The sequence below is a fragment of the Xyrauchen texanus genome, chromosome 43, assembly GCF_025860055.1.
Source record: "Xyrauchen texanus isolate HMW12.3.18 chromosome 43, RBS_HiC_50CHRs, whole genome shotgun sequence".
Taxonomy (NCBI): Eukaryota; Metazoa; Chordata; class Actinopteri; order Cypriniformes; family Catostomidae; genus Xyrauchen; species Xyrauchen texanus.
Genome location: NC_068318.1, coordinates 20570277 through 20588717, shown reverse-complemented (window position 1 = coordinate 20588717; position 18441 = coordinate 20570277).

Sequence of the window (18441 nt, the reverse complement as noted above, 5' to 3'; positions counted from 1 at the left end):
CAGATGAAATATGGGTCGGTTCAGTACTGATGTAATATGAAATTTTTATAAACGTGTCTTTTATCCTTTTTGTCTACTTTGAGTGTATTCAAAATTAACTTTATGATTAACATTCTGTTTTTTGCATAAAATCTATGTAATCTTTAAGGATACATCAAGCAGCTGGATTGCGCAAGAGTTGTTTAAAAAGATAATGTATACTTCCACCTACTGGACATTAACCTTTACTGCAACGTACCTTACTAAAAGGGCTTTGCGGTACATATGTAGTCTACTGGACTCTATTTCAATAAACAGGACTATAATGAAAAATACATTTAATGGTTTCCTTTTTTAAAATAAAAATGTATATAATGGTCCTATTACATTAATATGTATTATATAAAAAAAATACATAAATTATATAAATATTCAAACATAGGAATAAAACATTTAACAAATGCATTGTAAAAAATAATGCATTTATATTAATAATATATTTTTTTATTTATTTGATTTAAATTTACACTCCTTAAGATAAATTGAAATAATTAAACATTTCAATAAATAGGCCCATAATGAAAAATAAATGTAATGCTCCCTTTTTAATATAATATATAAATTAATAAATTAATATATATTTAATACAAAATAATTTGAATAAAAATAATTCTAAATAATTCAAATAAAAAATATATTTAACTTCAATTTTAAAATTACAATTAATACAATGATTCAATTACATTTATATGTTTTTAACTTAAAATAAAAAGCAAATAATATTTGAATAATTCATACTTATTTATTTAATATTTATATAGATAATACAAATAATATATTATACAAATAAATTAAACTACAAAATATATTTAATTTTGTATTTGTTTCAATTTGACACCCCTTAAGATTATTTCAAGTAAAGGATCCTTTCAATAAATATATGACATATTTAATAAAAAAAAAATTTAAAATCAAACATTAGTATAATAATTCTATAATATTAAAATGTATGTCTATTAAAAATTAGAATACATACTATTAAATAATTGTCTAAATATATATATGTAAATAGTATATATTGAGAAATTTCTTTACATTTTTATATGTTTAAATTTTGAACATGTTTATTATATATATATATATATATATATATATATATATATATATATATATATATATAAGGCTCCACTCACCTCTACTGGCGATAAGCACTGCTGTTGGATCTACGGCACATTACAGCGGCTGTCTCCTCTCTGCACACTGTGCAGTCCACGCCCCTGGGCGCTTCGACAGCGCTGTCATTGCCTGAAAGAGTTTTTCTCCTCCTAAAACAGTTTATTTCCTCTAAAAGAGTTTGAGTTTCCACTCATAAAAGAGCAATACACAGTAGGCGTTAAACACCCTTTTCAGGACGTGTCTTTTTCAAGATGCCCTTCCGCCACTGTGTAGTTCCTGGATGCGGATTTCTCTCCACTTCTGATGGTCATAAAAGCTGCCTCGTGTGCCTGGGCTGCGAACACACGCAGACAGCGTTTCATGAATGGTTCATGTTCTCAGTGCGAGAACATAGCCATGGCAACATTGCATTCGCGGCTTTCTTTTCTCATGAGAGAAAGCCACTTTAGCAGCTCCCTGCGTCGTTCCTTCTTCATACGGGATTGAGGACGATCTGGCTGCCATTGAAGGCGATTCGGGGATGACGACGGGCTCAGTTTCGCCAGGTAAAACTCCAAGAACCACCCGCCCTGGCACGCTTGCTTGCTTCTGTCCGAGCTCGGGATGAGTGCAGCTCACCTCGCAGCCAGCCGGCACTCTCCTTCGAGCCCCCGGAATTGGATGCTGAATTGGACGCTGCATTGGAGGGCGCCACAGCGGCGTCTGATGCTGATGACTCGTCTGGTCTACCACCTTCGGGTCTACTCACCCAGTCTGAGCCTGACACACGGATGTCCACTATACTTTCCTGGGTCACCGTGAGCACGAGGTGGACTGGAAACCTCCGTCCCCCCCTCACGGCTACTCGATCGGTTCCTCGGGCCAGGGCTCATCCACTCTCACTACCCTGGACGGTGGGGCGGTCCACGGATACATAGAGGTCAAGGCGGTTGTGATCCACTTGTGTCCCGAGAATGCTGCAACCTGGCGGGACTGCCAGGTATTCCCCTCCAAGGCTTGTAGAACAATGTCATCACTGACTTCGAAAGCCTACAGCCCCACTGGACAGTCCGCCTCCGCCCTGCATGCCATGGCTCTCCTGCAAGTTCATCAAGCCAAGGCACTTAAAGACCTGCACCTGGGTAGTCCCAATCCCGATGTGCTGCAGGAATTGCACCCTGCCTGCAACCTTACTCTCAGAGCTACGAGCTAGCACAGCGCAAGCAATCGGGCTGGCGATGGCCACCCTCGTGGTCCAGGAATGCCATTTGTGGCTGAATTGGTTGAGATGTGCGACATTGACAAGGTACGCTTTCTCAACGCCCCCGTCTCCCAGTTCGGCCTTTTTGGCGACACCGTCGATGACTTCGCCCAGCAGTTTTCAGCTGTGAAAAGGCAGACAGAACCTATATCTCACATCATGCCACGCCGCGCCCCCCTGCGACTAAACCAGGCAGCTCCGCTTCAAATGGGCCCAGCTCTCAGCCCCAGTGTCGAGCACCCCGCAGGTGGTGTATGCCCCCATCTTCAGGACCCCCTCTAGGACCCGTGAAGCTCCTAGGCGCCCATGAGACGAAAGACCCGGGCAGTCAGATGTTCACTCCGGAGCTGGTACAAAGACCATTCGTCCCCCGGTGGAGGGCCGGGAGGAAAACCCTTGTTTTCCTTATTCTTCGTTGCTGCACCCCCTTCAGGCTGCGGTACCCATATTGTTAACAAAAGAGCGATTTCCTCACTTCCTGGGTCATCTAGCCGGCGCACGCCATTCTCACGGCACCCGGGCAACAAGTCTTACAGTCCTGGCTCCCTGGACGCAGTCATATTGCCTCCAGACATGCGACTGTCCAGCCCCGGCAGGCCAGCGCTGACGATTTCCGAAGATGTCCCTACAGGACCTCCTCCTCAGTATCTAACCCGCCCCCTGCCGGTTGCACGGAGCAAGGTAAGTGTTTTGAGTCTTTCTCAGCACCCAAGCCTCGGGATGCGCTTCTGCCTCCTGACGCATTATTACCTGCTCCGCTGCAAAACCCCACCTGGTACGTCATATACGATCATCCTGTTAGTGCCCCTTGCACGGAGCTTGGACTTCGCTATCAAACCTGTCGCGTTGGCTGGCCAGGACCATCCGACACGGCTACGCGATTCAGTTCGCCAGGCTCCCGCCTCGTCTCGACGGTATTCGCTCCACTACATGCACGGCGGAAATGCCAGCACCTTCCGTACAGAGGTTACAACCCTGCTACTGAGAGATGCAATAGAGCCTGTCCCTCCAGCCGAGATGGAGAAGGGTCCCTACAGCCCTTACTTCATCATACCTACGGTGGGTTGCGGCCAATCTTGGACCTGCGAGTTCTCAAACGAACTTTACACAAACTCCCGTTCAGAATGCTCATGCAGAAACAAATTATAACCTGCATTTGCATTAGATTGGTTCGCAGCGGTAGACTTGAAGAACGCATACTTCACGTCTCCATTCTGCCTCGACGTCGACCCTCCCTACGGCTCCTGTCCGACGGCCAGGCGTACAAGGTCCTCCCCGTCAACATGTCCCTGTCCCCTCGGGTCTTCACCAAGGTCTCAGGGGCAGCCCTTGCCCTGCTACATGGAGTGGGCATCCACATACTCGATTACCTCGACGACTGGCTCATCCTAGCACACTCTCGAAAGTTTCTAGGTCTGAACCAGTAGAACTCGGTAATACAGAACAGCCGACTGGGTTTTCCACATGCACCTTGTGCCCTTCACCAAGTTGATCCTTCTTTCCCAGGTTAGCCACTAAGCTCTCGCTTCCTGGATGCTCTTCCTCCCTAGCCCTCTGGCCGGCGAATTCAGTGGAGGAATTCATCACCAGACCCACCACGAATCGAGTGCTCCGTGTTGGGCTTGGGCTCCACAGGCATAGTTCACTCTTCAGGCAACTCCCTGTGATGTAATTTCCCTGATACGGTCCCCCTGCTGGCAGGACCCACATCTCCCTTGGGCAGTCCTTGCTGCCCCCGGTCGCCGTGTCTGTAGCAACTCCTCCCTTGTCAGGCATGTCCAAAGGTGGCTTGACAACCCTCGTGTGTATTAGCCACAAGTTACCTCCCACCAGTCTGGGCAGGTTGTGGTCTCTTCTTGGCCTTTTCCCCCTGAAAGAATAGGAAAGAAAAAGGACGCCTTCCCATGTCTCTTAGCATTAAGATAGAGTCATGTTGCATGTTCCCGTATGGGTGCTGGGAAACTAAGAGGAGGGTTTTTTTTATTGGGGGCTTTGAGGAGGGTTACACGCAGCTGACCCATCTGCTTCTAGCACGCAGCAGCCTGCTTGCACCTGGCTCGGCAGTCACATAACATGGGTAGTGCATGGTGTTTTGAAGTGGGACCCTTCAAAACGTCACTACAATTGACACAAGGATGAGTGACAGAAGGGGAATGTCATGGTTACTGTTGTAACCTCTGTTCCCCGATGGAAGGAATGAGACATTGTGTTCCCCTTGCCACGTCCCTATCCCTACCACTGTAATGCGCAGTAACCTTATTCTCGGCTCCTCAGTGAAAACCTGTCTGACATTTGCTCACCCACTCCCCTTTATAAACGTATGTCCGGGGGCAGGGCATGCAAATTCTGTCTGTCAACTTGACATTGGCCTTTTCTCAAGTTCAGAGATACGCGAGGCTCTCAGAAGAGACCCCTTGTGTCACTACAATCACTACAATCGACACAACATCTCGCTCCTTCCATCGGGGAATGGAGGTTACAATAGTAAACATGACGTTTTATTCTACACAGAAAGGTTCTGCACATGGGGGCTGCCATGTTAGAATCACATGACCAGCCTAATATTACTCACTTAATCTCAATAATCATCCTGTTTTTGAACACTTTCACTCTTGGATTAAATTAATCATGGTTTACTGTGAATCGTAAATTTCGACAATGGCATCTGAAACTGAAAACTATTGATTTTGAATGATGCTGCTAGGTGCTAGATGACACAATAAGTCCAAAATGAAACAAACAAAAAAGTTACTAGTGCACCTTTAAATTAATATTTCATTCTTCTTTTTTGCTTTTCCCATATGTGCCGTTAAGCATCAGGCATTTCATTCAGTGGTGTAAATTCCCTAGTTTTACCATGAATCCCTGGAATTAAGTTCACAATCAGTAATCTGAGCTACAAAAAACTACAAATTAATCTGATTTTAAAAAATAAATAGAAGGGTGACATGATTACAGAAATGAAAAGATTAAAAGGTTATTTTCAATATCATAATGTATGAAACAATTACATTAAAATCATTTTACGTGCAGGGTCTAAATTTCCCATAATGCTGACTGAGAGAGTTACTGTTGCAGATAAAACAAGTACAAAACAATGCAAAGATTGCAAAAAAAAAGAAAACACAAAAAAATTAGGGTCACTTGGCACAATAGAGGAGGTAGAGCAGTTGTTTGGTACAGGGGCCACATCGGGCTTTAAAGGGATTATTCACACAAAAATTTTAATTCTCTCATTATTTAGTCACCCTTATGCCATCCCGGAGGTGTATGACTTTCTTTCATCAAAAATTGACTTAAATATACATTAATACTTTCAAGTTATTCAACCAAAAGCAGAGAGTGGTTGTCTCATTTCCGCGTTATTGTTGTTTGATTAATAGCCTTTATATGACATAGCCTAATAGATAGTGCTCAGTTCGGTTACATGCACACTTTTTGATATGTCCAACAACATACGTTCATTTTAGACCAAACCAATTGTGTTTACATTAATACCATACATTAATAAAATGTATTTGATCATTTAGATGCTTACACGGATTAGCGCACAGACATCATGAAAATTCAATGTTTTACATTTTTTCTAGATCAACCAACCAGTGGTTGTCTTGCTATCACGAGCGATGTAATAAAAACCCTGTTCTAGATTTAGAACATAGGCTAAGTATAGAAAATCACTCAAAAGTTTATCATCAATTTTAACAACTTTTTTTCTAGATAAACATCAAGATTGTTCTATCGCTCTGCCCTATAGATAACATTGCATTAATCTCTCACAGCAACCCCATAATCTCAGTGATAGAAAGCTAATTTACAGGCTACATTATAGACACACAGAATCTAGTATGCAGAAATATGACATTTACCTCAATATGTTTTTTCAAACTAGAGGCAGGATTAATGCTGATATCTGGCTTGAGCAAGTTAAACTCACATGACACAGTCAATCAATTGGCCTTTATCACTGTGAAAAGCCCTTTAGGTGCTGCTGTGATGTTCAGGTGTTGTAATTGAGCTTGAGGCATTCTCCACATCCATAGCAGTTGGCACCAGATCTACAGCTGCCATTTAAGTTTTTTACGTGTGATTGGATTTGACGGGAGTCACAAGACTCTCCTTAGTCAATCATGTTGATAGATAAACATAAAATCAGGACAGGGAAGAAGCAAACACAGAGAGTGGGAAAATAGCACACTAAAAGTACAGTTACATTACTTAAAATGTACTCAAGTAAAAGTATACAATTTTAAAACTACTTAAAGTACAATTCCTGGGGGGAACTACTTAATTAATTACAGTAATGTGAGTATTCGTACTTCGTTACTTTACACCCCTGACAGTAATAATGAGAAATAATTTAACACATTAAAGATTTAGCGTTTATGGCTTGAGGATAATTTAGATGATCTATAAATATATATATATATATATATACATACTCTGGTGGCCAAAATTTTAGAATAATGTACAGATTTTTCTCTTATGGAAAGAAATTGGTACTTTTATTCACCAAAGTGGCACAAACTGATCACAATGTACAGTCAGGACATTAATGAAGTGAATAATTATTATTACATTTTGAAGTAAATGTTCAGAACTTCTTAAACTACTTTTAATCCCTCACATGCAGCAATGACAGCTTTGCAAATCCTTGACATTCTAGCTGTCAGTTTGTCCAGATACTCAGGTGACATTTCACCCCACACTTCCTGTAGCACTTGCCATAGATGTGGCTGTCTTGTCGGGCACTTCTCACGCACCTTACAGTCTAACTGATCCCATAAAAGCTCAATGGGGTTAAGATTTATAACACTCTTTTCCAAAAGAACCACTGTCTGTGTTTCTTAGTCCACTCAAACCTTTCTTTTTGTTTTTCTGTATCAAAAGTGGCTTTTTCTTTGTATTTCTTCCCATAGAGTCTTCTCTTTACTGTTGTACATGAACCTGGTGTTGAGCGGGTAGAATTAAATGAAGCTGTCAGCTGAGGACATGTGAGACATCTATTTCTCAAACTAGAGACTCTGATGTACTTATCCTCTTGTTTAGTTGTACATCTGGCCTTCCACATCTCTTTCTGTCCTTGTTAGAGCCAGTTGTCCTTTGTCTTTGAAGACTGCAGTGTACACATTGGTATGAAATCTTCAGTTTTTTGGCAATTTTAAGCATTGTATAGCCTTCATTCCTCAAAACAATATTTGACTGATGAGTGTCAGTGCCAGTCCATTGCTTGTCAGTCTACTGCATACTGTGGCAACTCAAAAACAAACACAAAGACAATATTAAGCTTCAAACCAAATAGCTTTCAACTGTGTTTTATACAATGTCAAGTGATTTTCTAGTACCAAATTAGCAATTTAGCATGATTATTCAACGATAAGGTGTTGGAGTGATGGCTGCTTGAAATGGGGCCTGTGTAGGTTTGATAAAAAATGACTTTTTCAAATAGTGATGGGGCTGTTTTTAACATCAGTAATGTCTGACTATACTTTGTGATCAGTTGAATGTGACTTTGGTGAATTTAAGTACCAATTTCCTTCCGAAACAGCAAAATCTGTACATTATTCAAAATGTTTAGCTGCCAGTTTGTATAAAAATACCAGAATAATTTTGATTCGCTCATTCATTCATTTCGTAAAATGCAATAGTTGTCCAGCTGTGTAACAGCTTATCAAATGTTATGTGAACCCTAATCCAGGTTCTTACGTATTTCTGAAATATTTTGTAAGCAGCATCGCAAAGCTGTGGTATTGCTGCTAAACAACATCAAAAGGATGATGTAACAAATTAATTTGTATATAAACAGATTTACTGGTAGAAGGGGAAAGCAGTGCTTAAAAATATGACCATGATCTTACTGTGTAACTGACAGGTCTGCCCACTACTGTAGTATGTGAGATTGAATGAATGAAAAAATGAATGAATGAATGAATAACTAATGAACGAAGGAAGAGTGAGAGAGCATGTCTACATCAGTGCCTCTGAAGCTCATTAGTGTGAGATAAACGAGACTGCCAGGGGAGCAGCACACACACACACACACACACACACACACACACACACACACACACTGAATCTCCATTTCAAAAATATCTCCCTCTATCTGCCCACCAGCTCTCCTCTCTTCTCCACTACTATAAATGCCAGCTGCCCCCTGCTGTACGCAATGGTGTTTTTCTGCACAAGGCCAGCTACTGTCGTTAGAACTACGGCATAATATGAACCAGTCACACACTGGAGGACCCAGTATCCCCCTCCCAAATGCTAAATTAGCTGGTCTTCACAGCAGGGACAATTAACGTGTAATCCCTTTTCATGCTAATAAGACCTGCCATCCCCAGTGTGTCCTTCCATCCGCTGCCTGACCCATCCAAAGAGATTACCCTAAATGAGGGGGCCGTCAGGCAGAAGGCACCTCTGAGTTCCCTAGTACAGAGGCTGGAGAGGGAGGGGGAATCCTCCAGCAGTATTTTCCACCAGAGGCAGGAAACACCAGATCTGTGTATACAAACCCAACCTCCCATTCCACTCTATGTAAGAATGTACAAACTGGAGTTCTAGAATTTTACATAAGAATGAGCTTACTTTGAATTCTAGAACTGTGTTTGAAAAGAGTTCTAGAACTTTAACGAGGCAAGCTACAAAATGCAGCTGTTCTTCACTTGAGTAGTGATATTATGCCTCTCTCCCTCAACAGTGTGGCAACTGTCCACCTACAGCACTAACCTAGAAATCCCCTGACAGCCAATCAAAGCCAAGCATAGACTGACTTCAGCTCTGTTCAAATCCATTTACATTGGTGCTTCTTAAAGGGATAGTTTACCCAAAAATTACAATTATTTTCATTTTCTCTTTCTCATGCCATACCAGATGTGTAAGACTCTTTTTCTTCTGCAGAAAACAAATAAAGCTTTTTAGAAGGATATTTCAGCTCTGCAGGTCCATACAATGAAAGTGAATTGTGACCAAAACTCTGAAGGTACAAAAACCACCTAAAGGGAGCCTGAAAGTAATCAATAAGACTCCAGGGGTTAAATCTATGTCTTCAGAAGCGATATGATAGGTGTGGGTGAGAAACAGATCAATATATAAGTCTTTTTTTTTTAAGTGGAGTTTTATAGTAAAAAGGGGCTAAAATATTGATGTTTCTCATCAACACGTATCATACAGATTCAGAAGATATGGATTTACACTGGAGTCTTATGGATAACTTTGATACTCTCTATATGCATTTTGGGCATTCTGACATATGGTCACCATTCACTTGCATTGTGAGGACCTACCTAGCTGAGATATTCCTCTACAAATGTGTTTGTGTTCTTCAGATAAAAGAAAATCATACACCTCTGGGATGACATAAGGGTGAGTTAATGATGAGAGAATTTAATTTTTTGGGGGTGAACTATCCCTTTAAATGAATTAAAATGTTCTTATTATTTATATAGAGTACTGTGCAAAAGTCTTAGACACATAATATGCTTCACAAAAAAAAAAAAGGTCTTAAGATGGTTATTTATATTTTCAGCTTTAGTGTGTCAATAGGAAAAATACATTTTAGACTCCCAAAATATTTATTTTGCAAATAGAAAAGAATAGACTAGAAGAACAGGGACCCCTGCAACAGATGCTATGGTCCAACAGAGCCCCCCACTGAATATTGAGTCAATCTGGGATTACAAGATGAGACAGAAGCAATTGTGGCCGCCTAAATAGATCTGTGGCAAATTCTCCAATAGGCTTTGAACGTCCTAACTGCCATCAACCAAGAAAAACTGTGTCCAGGTGTACCTAGGAGAATTGGTGCTGTTTTGAAGGCAAAGGTGGTCACACCAAATATTGATTTAGTTTTTTCATGTTTACTAATACGAAATATTTAATCAATATAAATAAAATATTTATTAAAATGTTAAGTCATACCTTTTGTTTCTAACCAGATAATTTGGTGACACTCTATGTTTTATCATAAATATTGTCATGAATGTTATAATTCCAAGCCATTCTGGCACAGTGTTTTTTGCCTAATAATCTCCTTAATTCTTAGTTTATCAAATCACACACCTGACCTGCTGATGCAGTGATGCAGGTAACCAGCAGGGGGCAACAGGAGTAGACTTTTAAAAATAAGAAGCAGTAATTTTTTATTCCACTAGAGAGTGCTAATGTAACACTAAAACTACATTAGTGGCAAAAATCAACATTTACAACACATCAGACTTAGTAATGAGAGCAGTAGATATCAACAAGCAAATTTAAAGAGCCTGAAAGTGGGTTGAGCAAAGATTCTACTGTCCTTATCTTTAGAGGTTAAAGAGCAGGACAACTCATATGGCTCTCTGGCATTGATCTACAGCAGCTACAGAATTCACCAGATTATCTGAATTTCATTATTTTGGTCAAAGATCACTAGTCAAAAAGGAATCCTCAACACTTGCTTGAGAGAAACGAAAATGTTGCACTATAAGCAAAAATAAAATAAGTCAAATGATAAAGCTAAAATGTCAGCTATCTTCCATTTATGCCCTGAATGCAGGGTATGTGAAGCTTCCTTCAAAGTAGGAAGCTCAAAACAACAAAACAATTTTGCAAGTGCTACCAATTAGGTTATAAATCCCGACTAAAGCAAGCAAGCTAAAGAAATTAAGTAAAGCTAAATTCCTTCCCACATTAAAATATATTAAAATTCTCTTATTATTTACTCACCCTCATGAGACACCAGATGCGAATGACTTTCTTTCTTCTGCAGAACACAAATGCAGATTTTCTGAAGAATATGTCAGCTCTGCTTTTATATCATGCAAGCTAATGGTGATCAGAACTTTAAAGCTTTATAAAACACATAAAGGCAGCATTAAAGTAATCTATATGACTCCAGTGGTAAAATCTATGTCTTCAGAAATTATATGGTAGGTGTGGGTGAGGAAGAAGATCAATATTTAAGTCCTTTTTTGCTCTAGACCATTTCAATGGGTATTTGTCAGTTAAGGAATTGACATATTTGTGCCTTGAACATTTCCTGCTACTTGTTGAATTTATTCAAAACAACAGCGGGAGGCGCTTCATTTATGTTGTCATTATAACACGATTAGCATTGCTCACGTTAACACGGTTGCCATAAATGTCATTATTAAAATGTGGACCATGTTTTTCGGTGGCTGGATGTTCCCTGGATGCCTGGAACTAACAGAAATTAATACTGAAGGAAGCTGCACAAGTAATGAACTATTACATCTAGTCATTTAGCAGACACTTTTATCCAAAAGACTTACAAATTAGGAGCACAAAAAAAAAAACGTACAAATTAGGAGCACAAAAAAATAAATCCTTACTTTGTCCGCAGGTCAAGCAGAAACCTTAATTGAACGGCTTCATTGATCATAATTAGAGCGATCCAATATTCCAGATCTCTCCACTGAGGAAATAACTGTGAGCATCTAAGCTATGATACAATTTCATCACCTCTCTCTCTCTCGTAGATGCTCAGTATCAACAACACATCTGGATAAGTCACTTCACGTAAATGTTTGATGTTCTTTGAGAAAATATGTTAACTCAGAGCCTTGTTTAAAGGATCCAATAATGATACCGAAAGTGCTCCCAGGCCAGTTGAGTTGTAATTACTTTGTTATTGTTTACATACTTGAAATGGTCTATAAATCTCCACATTTGACCACCCCCAACAAGTAGATGGCGATATGCACAAAGAATGTGAATCAGCAAAAAAAAAAAAAAAAAAAGTAAAGAAGAAGAATGTGGAAGTGAAAGTTGAGAGTTTTAGTAAAAAGGACTTAAATATTATTCTGTTTCTCACCCACACCTATCCTATCACTTCTGAAGATATGGATTAAACCACTGGAGTCATATGGATTACTTTTATGCTGTCTTTATATGCTCCGTGGAGCTTTAAAGTTCAGGTCACTATTCTCTAACATTGTATAGAACATTAGAGCTGATAATTCCTTCTAAATTCTTAATTTGTGTTCTGCAGAAGACTGAAAGTCACACACATCTGGGATAGCATCAGGGTGAGTAAATGATGAGAGAATTTTCATTTTGGGTGAGCTATTCCTTTAAGTTAAATTGAGTTAAATTAAAATGTAATGCACAAGTATATGATTTTGTATATCAATAATTGTTTTAATGGCTTTGCAATGTATGCATCATAACAAAATATGTAAATATATTAATGTGGTACTATACACATTTTATTATAAAATCCACCAAGGGGCCCTTGGCCTGAAAAACATCAAAGACACCTGAATTAGTCATTAAGCTGCTGCTTTTATCCAAATCATGAGGTTAAAAGGTTAAACTCTTAAGGGCACACAATGATGATAGTTCTTGGTCAACCCTTGTGGCGTTTGAACCTACATCCCTTCACTAGCACAGTTCATTCACTATATATATATATACACCTCCTCAACCCTGATCATTAAAGGTGAGCCCTGTAATTTTTTCATCATTAAAAAAGTTGTACTCCTTAAGAGATTAATTGTAATCTTGAAAAATATGTATAAAATCATGACCACTCATATGAGATAAAGACTCCATGTCAGTAACCTTATAAAAGTTGTTTTACTGTCATGGAGAGAGTCTCTTTATGTGGGCTGCCATATTTGGATCATATGAAAAGCCAGAATTCTACTCATTTACTCTCAGTAATTGCCCTGTAATTGGACACTTTCACTCTTGGATTAAATTAAACATGGCTGCCTGTGAATAGTGAAGTGAATGTCTACAATGACACTGCTAACTGAAAACTATTAGTTTGAATGATGCTGCATCCAGGCCCCAACGTGTAAGACCCAGAATGCGTAAAAAATGACTGAGTGCACCTTTAAGGTGATCATCCATAAAGGTTACTAAAATGTGCATATAAAGCTTAATTAATCAGTAGATATGTGGATGAAGATGACAGTTTTATGTGATATTCTTAGTCTTTGAATGTAAATACAGTCTTTCAACAATTAAGGCCCAATTGAAATTAATAAGTGGCCAAGAGCGGAACCAACTGAAGTACTTACTGTAAGAGCAAAAGCCTCCCTTGGTACTACTGTATGTACATTTAAACATGTAATCTCAGAAATCTGTTCAAATAACTCATTTTATAATTTTTTATTAAATTATCATATAGTGTGCATTACTTCCCAAAAATCAACAAAGTACAATAATACAATTTAGAGATCTGACACAATCAATAGATGAAGGCAAAAATAATTTATGTACAGTCATTGTGTGTTATCTGTATATTCACATTTGGCCTGAGATGGGGTTACATAACATGGAAGTTATGTTAAGATAACTGGCACCATATTTGCTCAATCAGCAAAGTAATTGAAGAATTTGATTCTTTAACATGAAAGGTGGCTTCGTAAATCACACATACTCTGACATTACAGTATTCCCGTAAGTCTGTCACTGTATAGTAGATAACCCCAAAAGTGATTCCGTTCAACACAGTTTGTATAGAACAGGCTACACACTTGAAATCTCTCAATTCACCCCTAAAGCAAATCTGTAACCTAGTATAGCACTTTTGCTGTAGTGTATAGCATAGTATATATAAAGCCTAGTGTAGAGAGACAAAAGTGAGATCTGACATATGTATTACAGGTTGAACACCTGCCAGCCTCAGGAATGTATACTTTGAAGGTGATGATATTACAGAGATGTTGGTTGCTCTTGCTAGCAGGAAAAATTGTCTTTATACAGAAGAGCAACTAAGGTGTGGTCTTTTAAATTAATTCCTGCATGTAATTATTGTTAGAGACAGTGAAGGATTGTCTTGTTAGTCTGCCATTAACTACAATTGTAGGTATTTGGTGGAACCACCTCAAATGACCGAGTCAGAAGCTGTTGTGTGATTTAAACATTTGAAGTGTTTCAGTTCAATGTTTTCAGATTCAGTGCTGATAAGGAACTCAGAAAGTCTTAAGGGATTGTCTATTCAGACCGACCTCACAATGAAATCGGAAACAGTAGATTCACTTTTCTTTAGCTAAAATCGGTCTGTACCTACTGAAATTCGAAACACTGCCTCCAGGGGCCAAAGCGGTAAGTGTTGTTGGGCGAATGGGCACACGTGAGCTCCATTTTTCAGGTGTAATGTCCACTGAGGGGTGGCAATAGTGAGTTGTGAAGTGAGTTGTTTACAGCTGTACACAGGGCGGACTGTCCATAGGGAGAACTGGGACTTTTCCGTGGGCTAGCCGTGAATTGGGGCCAAAAGGGCGGCGATAAGCTGAAACGGGCCATCAAGTTATGCCGACCATGCCGCGATATGCTGAAGGAGGTTGTGATATGCGATAAGCAACAACTTTTAGGCTGGCTTCTATGTAAAATCCAGGGCCGAATTCCCTTCCCAGTCCGCCCCTGGCTGTACAGGCTAATACAGTGAAGATTAATTCATGTTTTATAAACTGGTCCCCCCAAACCCAACCCCAGACCTAAACCTAACCATCAGTAGAGTAAAAATGTGATGTTAGAGGGGGAAATGCAATCTCCGGATCATGCTTGTCACTGATTATGTGAAACACCATACTTTCTGGTGTCTGAAACTGGGTGTCCCACGCTGCTGATGCAACGTGTTTCTGATTGCACCATAGGGGCAGGTAAACACGCTGGAGCCGATGCAAACGTGTCTGATGGGAGATGGCGCTTGTCAGTGAGTTGGCATAAAATTTGTCGATCCTAGTGTACTGGAAGTAACGGAAACAACATGCCAAACTCCTGTGTGATTATGTCGGTCTATTAAAATACACAATCAAAGCCTAATTTGAGTTTTGTTGACAGTTTAGAATGAATTATTTATGGTCTTACAACAATAAACATTATTACTACAACATACACAAGTCACAGAAAGATAAAACACAAGTTTAATACTAAATATATTATGCAGCAATGATGCATAGCAACAATAGGATTGCTAAATTTTGTACTCACCTAATGCAAACACCTTTATTCTATGGGCCACTTCAATCAAAACACTAATCTGATCAGAGTGCTATCTCTGTTACGCTCTCAAAGGCCAAATTTTACAGCTCAAACAACTTAATCAGTGCATACTGTTTTATATGATTCATCAAAATAGAAGTGATTTGATTTCACTTTTGTGGGAACAGAATGTGTCATCAAACTTATCTGACCAGTAGGTTAATGATTGGCCTATTAGGTTCACCCATTGAGGGTGATGGGATAAACAGGTGGGAAGTTGATGCCTTTGGTGTGAGTGGTAGATTTGATTACACCCTCAGAGAACAATGTATAAATGAAAGCTTTAGGTTTATCGTGGTTCCTTAACTACAGAATGTCACGTTTGTGTTGCATATCTCATAATGAAAAACATGTTGAACACAAGTGATAAAGTATTAATGGTGACTCAGATACATTAAGTTTAAACACATCCAATTAATCATCAAATTTCATCACTCGCCCTGCAACACCTAAGCATAAAGAATTGTCATGATGGCCCATCAGAGACATAATAGCAAGAGTCCGTGATAATAATAATGAAAACAAAAAAAATATCTTGGTAGTGATGAATTAAAATAAACAGAAAACTCGTCAAAATCAGTTTCTTCAATAAATACTGTATCAGGGTAATTTCTACAGTGCTCTGCCTTTTAAGTCCTCAGTACAAGTTATGGTATTTATAATGTTTCATTTCAACCGATAAATATTTGAATTAGCTTGATAAAAAGACTAAAGACTATTTATTTTGTCACACTGCTGTGTGCCTAAAAGTCACATTTTAAGTCATTGAAATCATTTTAATTTATTACAGTAGTCAAATTTACTAATGTTTCTGCATCAAACAAACAAACAAAGTGCTAAATCATCAGATTTCAGGGTTTTTTTCATACAATTGTTTAATATTACATTCATGAAAACGTATTAATTTATGGTAAAGGTGTACTTTTAACACTGATTGTGTTTTGTGTGTGTACATGGGCAGAATTCATCCTTGACTTCTTGTCCACACTGTTATATTATGATACAGCGACCTGTATTTGAAGATTTTTGTATTTTGAAGTTATGGAATTACATCACCCACTGGAGGTGACATCAGCCATTCAGCAGAATAATGTTGAATAATGATTTGAAGTGCGTAGCTCATCTGTATTATACATTTTAATTTATGTTTTTATTTTATGATGTACTCTATGCTAGTCATATGTGGTCAAGCATTAAATGTTCATTCACTAATGGGAAGATAAAGGGGAAAATTGATGTCATTAAAAACATTTGATGTATTTTTATTAAAGGAATATTCCTGGTTCAATACAAATTAAGATCAATTGACAGCTTTCGTGGTGTAATGTTGATTATCACAAAACATTATTGTCACTTGTCCCTCCTTTTTTTAAAAAAAGAAAAGCTAATTACTCACTGTTTCAAAAGTATAGCCAAGACTCAAACCAGAGCCGGCCCAAGGCATAAGCGAACTAAGCGGCTGCTTAGGGCCCGGTGGCCACCAGGGGGCCCCCAAGAGCACATTAATGTTTTTTTTTTTTTTTTGTGATTATACTGTCAATGGACAATGTTAATTATACAAAAACGCAATATTTTATGCAATATTATGTTAACGGGCTACAGGATGCAAGCACATTCAGACAGCAAAACAGCAATGTCACAAAAAAGGACATATCCTCTGGTGCAAAGAAAAGGAAAAAGAAGAAAACAGAGGAAGAGAAAAAACAGCACGATAAAGGTATGTTAAGTAGCTAGGCTAAGTTATGAGCTAACATTAGCTGGCTAGTTAGTTAACATAGCCTATGTAGCATATCTTCTTTTTTTAGGAAAGTTTGATTAATCATCCGTAAATAGCCTTGACATCTTAATATATTATTAGTACAACATATTACTTTGCAAGTTTTAGATTAAAGTGTTTGTCTTCTGTGTAAAAATAACTTTCCTGTGTATATATTTTTGTAATAAAAACAAGCTTCTTTTCCATAAACGTTGTACTGATAACTGACAACTTAACATTATTTACAGTAGTCTACCATTTTGGGGTCTTTGCTATTATATTCCAATATCATTATGCCTCAATTAGCTAGTTATAGATTAAGAGTTGTTGTTTTAGGAGTACAGATGGCTTGCTGCTGTGTATAATAATTTGTGTTGAGAAAATAACATATTTTGTCAAATATTCTGTCAAATATGTACTCTTACGAAACTTCCCTAGGAGCACTGTTGAAATATTTTGGACGTGGGGCACAACCAACGGCACCTGCCCCAAGTTCCAGTGCTACAGCTGATGATGATTTTTCAACAATCCCAGATCAGTATATTTGTATGGATAAACCATGCCTTTGTTTTTGACAGACAGTTGCATTACCATCTAATATGACATCTAACATGGCTAGCTTTTATTATTATTTTCATCTTTCATCAGGTCCATCCTCTGCAGGCGAGGAGCACTTCCCAGCACGTGCATCCACTGATGTTGTCATCTATCCTGTCTGTCTCAGAAAGGACTGATCTGGTAAGCAGAGGGCCACTGCCTATAAATGATGGCCGAAGCTTCCACTACACCTACAGAAAGTTAATTAATGGGAAAAAAATGTAAGTGGAGCCGCTCACTTATTCTAAAAAAATGATACTGTCTACAGCTTCTGCTGCAAATTGTTCTCTAGGAAGTACACAAAACTGGTAACAGAGGATCAACAGGATTGGGTAAATATAGGTGTGCTACTGTTACATTTAAAACCGTAGAAGGGTAAAATCATGCCAGGCAGACATTGGTATGTTGTAAGCAACACAGCTACAACTAATAAAATTGATAAGGGGTGTGTTAGATTTATAGTGTGCGAATAATCAAGCATTGACAATATTCTATCATACTGGCAGCACCGAGGGGGCTCCCAAATCAAATTCTGCTTAGGGCCCCATAAAGGCTTGGGCCGGCCCTGCTCTAAACAATATGCTTGTTAACATGATTCTAGTGTGAAAAAATTGCACCTTTTCAGTGTAAAGTTATATACAATTTTACGACTTCCATGCCGTGATGACATAACACAGCAACCCTTAAACCCTAAAGTGACGGT